Below are 4,342 nucleotides of genomic sequence, written 5' to 3' on the forward strand. Positions count from 1 at the left end.
CTCTCTCTCCTCTGCTCTCATCCTTCTAGACCTATCGGCTGCCTTCGATACTGTGAACCATCAGATCCTCCTCTCCACCCTCTCCGAGCTGGGCATCTCCGGCGCGGCCCACGCTTGGATTGCGTTCCTACTGACAGGTCGCTCCTTACCAGGTGGCGTGGCGAGAATCTGTCTCCGCACCAAACGTGCTCTCACCACTGGTGTCCTCCCAGGGCTCTGTTCTAGGCCCTCTCCTATTCTCGCTATCACCAAGTCACTTGGCTTCTGTCATATCCTCACATGGTCTCTCCTATCATGCTATGCAGACGACACACAATTAATCTTCTCCTTTCCCCCCTCTGATAACCAGGTGGTGAATCGCATCTCTGCATGTCTGGCAGACATATCAGTGTGGATGACGGATCACCACCTCAAGCTGAACCTCGCAAGACGGAGCTGCTCTTCCTCCCGGGAAGACTGCCCGTTCCCATGATCTCGCCATCACGGTTGACAAATCCATTGTGTCCTCCTCCCAGAGTGCTAAGAAACCTTGGCGTGATTCTGGTACAACACCCTGTCGTTCTCAACTAACATCAAGGCGGTGACCGTTTCCTGTAGGTTCATGCTCTACAACATTCGCAGAGTACGACCCTTGCCTCACGCAGGAAGCGGCGCAGTCCTAAATCCAGGCACTTGTCATCTCCCGTCTGGATTATGCAACTCGCTGTTGGCTGGCTCCCTGCCTGTGCCATTAAACCCCTACAACTCATCCAGAACGCCGCAGCCCGTCTGGTGTTCAACTTTCCCAAGTTCTCTCACGTCACCCCGTCCCTCCGCTCTCTCCACTGGCTTCCAGTTGAAGCTCGCATCCGCTACAAGACCATGGTGCTTGCCTACGGAGCTGTGAGGGAAACGGCACCTCCGTACCTTCAGAGCTCTGATCAGGCCCTACACCCAAACAAGGGCACTGCGTTCATCCACCTCTGGCCTGCTCGCCTCCCTACCTCTGAGGAAGTACAAGTCCCGCTCAGCCCAGTCAAAACTGTTCGCTGCTGTGGCACCCCAATGGTGCGAACAACTCCCTCACGACGCCAGGTCAGCGGAGTCAATCACCACCTTCCGGAGACACCTGAAACCCCACCTCTTTAAGGAATACCTAGGATAGGATAAAGTAATCCTTCTACCCCCCCCCCTTAAAAGAGTTAGATGCACTATTGTAAAGTGGTTGTTCCACTGGATATCATAAGGTGAATGCACCAATTTGTAAGTCGCCTCTGGATAAGAGCGTCTGCTAAATGACTTAAATGTAAAATGTAAATGTAATCCAGGCTGCATCACATCTGGCCGTGATTGGGAGTCCCATAGAGTGGCGCACAATTGGCCCAGCGTAGTCGGGTTTGGCCGGGGTAGACCGTCATTGTAAATAAGAATTTGTTCTTAACTGACTTGCCTTGTTAAATAAAGGTTAAATATATTTTTTTTATGTTATCTATAAAATGTCTAGCTAAATGTCTTCTTACTACTTCACACATTTATATGGGATTCCACTCCTGTAAAAGTTATTTGCATGATGATGCGTGAAGAAAGGAGTCTAAGGAGTACACCACCTCAGTCATCAGCTTCATCAATAAGTGCATTGATGACGTCGTCCCATAGTGACTGTACGTACATATCCCAAACAGACCATGGATTACAGGCAACATCCGCATCGAGCTAAAGGCTAGAGCTGCCGCTTTCAAGAGCGGCAGACTAATCCGGACGCTTATAAGAAATCCCGCTATGCCACAGACGAACCATCAACAAGCAAAGCGTCAATACAGGATTAAGATTGAATCCTACTACACGGCTCTGATGCTCATTGGATGTGGCAGGGCTTGAAAACTATTACGGACTACAAAGGGAAACCCTGTCTCGAGCGCCAGTGACGTAGCCTACCAGACGAGCTAAATGCCTTTATACTCGCTTCGAGGCAGCAACACTAAAGCATGCACGAGAGCACCAGCTGTTCTGGATGACATGTTGATAACGCTCTCGGTAGCCGATGTGAACAAAACCTTTAAACAGGTCAACATTCACAAAGCCGCTGGGCCAGACGGATTACCAGGACGTGTACTCAAAGCATGCGTGGACCAACTGTCAAGTGTCTTCACGACATTTTCAATCTATCCCTGACCAAGTCTGTAAACCTACATGTTTCAAGCAGACACCATAGTCCCTGTGCCCATGGAAGAAAGGTAACCTGCCTAAATGATTACCGCCCTGGCACTCACGTCAGTAGCCATGAAGTGCTTTGAAAGGCTGGTCATGGCTCACATCAACAGCATCCTCTGGAAACCTAGACCCACTCCAATTTGCATACCGCCCTAACAGATCACAGATGACGCAATCTCAATCTCAATCACACTCCACACTGCCCTTTCTCACCTGGACAAAAGAAACACCTATGTGAAAATGCTGTTCATCGACTACAGCTCAGCGTTCAACATCATAGTGCCCACGAAGCTCATCACTAAGCTAAGGACCCTGGGACTAAACACCTCCTCTGCAACTGGATCCTGGACTTCCTGATGGGCCACCCCCAGTGTATAGAGTAGGCAACAACACATCTGCCAAGCGTGATCCTTAACACTGGGCCCCTCAGGGGTGTGTACTTAGTCCCCTCCTGTACTCCCTGTTCACCCACGACTGCGTGGCCAAACACGACTCCAACACCATCATTAAGTTTGCTGACGACACAACAGTGGTAGGCCTGATCACCGACAACGACTAGACGGCCTATAGGGAGAGGTCAGAGAACTGGCAGTGGTGGGTGCCAGGCAACAAAACAGCACTGTATATAGACTTTTTGTTTTCTTTTGTTCTACTGTATTATTGACTGTATGTTTTGTTTATTCCATGTGTAACTCTGTGTTGTTGTATGTGTCGAATTGCTATGCTTCATCTTGGCCAGGTCGCAGTTGCAAATGAGAACTTGTTCTCAACTAACCTACCTGGTTAAATAAAGGTTAAATAAAATAAACAAAAATAGCSTGTTCACGGATTCACCTGTGTGAATTAAGGTGTGTTTTTATCATGTCAGGTTTCWGGTGAAATCTCTTTCTCAGTATTGACAGGGGTAGGGCCGCGTGTCAGAGTGAATAAGCAGGTGAGTGGACAGGGTAGGGGGGGCTTGAACACTTTCCTATTCACATTATAGCCCAGCGTACGCTCCTCTGACACATGACAACACAACATACATACTGTATACTGTATAAGCCATATAAGCCACATATAGGGTCTACTATGGTGTGTTTCTTGAATATAGTTTATGAATGGCATCCAAAACCTTGACCTTGTGATAATACATAACACACAATATCCCATATTTAATACATTGGGGCATTCTTGAATTGCAGTGGCATTTGGGAATGGCATTTTGGGGAGAATGAAATGCATTTTTCTAGTTGTTTTATTTATTTAAATGTATTTCAGAACATCTTCCTTTTCTATATCAAGTAATGTGGCAGATTTTWWTTTTTWAAATCTTTTTAACCATTATGATAACATTGTGCCACCAGTATAAGTAGTAACACCAATGACGTTAACACCAATGACACATTTCTTTAAAGATGTTCTTGAATGGAGGCCTCAGATGCTCAAATCTAAGGTCATTAACCCTTTAAAGGGGCAATCAGCAGTTGCAACATCCATTTTAGAACTTATAAATGAATCATATGTACCTCAAGAGCTTAGTTCAACTGTCGTACCCCATCATGACCCAAAACATAGTATTGTTTATCTCCTATGTTTGTAAACAAAGAACATTTAAACAAACACTATATAGCTTCAAAACATAGGTAAAACTATAATTTTGATATCATGGATGGTCATTCCTTGCATCTATAGCTCTGTCTATTAATTTGAGTGGTTACATTTCTCCAGCCCCATCCCTCAGCTTTTTACCAAAACAGTGAGACCACATTTTTATTGTTTCTTCTGCTGATTGCTGCTTTAAAATCATTTTCTGAAGCAATATGATTAATCATTTTTCTCACAATGTAATTTCCCTTCATTAAAATTGAGTAACTTTAAAATTGAGTAACTTTATTTAGACTCACCAAATAACAAATGGAATCCTCAAATTATTGACATCCTAAAAGAGTGTGATTTAGATAATGATTTTCATTAATAGCTAAGTTTCCCATTGGTGGAAATGCTCAAGTTCCTTGTATATCTTTTACAGTGAATTCAGAAAGTATTCAGACMCCTTCCCTTTTCCACATTTTGTTACATTACAGCCTTATTCTAAAATGTATTAAATAGATACAAGTTCTCATCAATCTACACACAATACCCCATAATGACAAAGTGAAAAGAGTTTTTT

The sequence above is a fragment of the Salvelinus sp. IW2-2015 genome, unplaced genomic scaffold (genome assembly GCF_002910315.2).
Source record: "Salvelinus sp. IW2-2015 unplaced genomic scaffold, ASM291031v2 Un_scaffold3423, whole genome shotgun sequence".
Taxonomy (NCBI): domain Eukaryota; kingdom Metazoa; phylum Chordata; class Actinopteri; order Salmoniformes; family Salmonidae; genus Salvelinus; species Salvelinus sp. IW2-2015.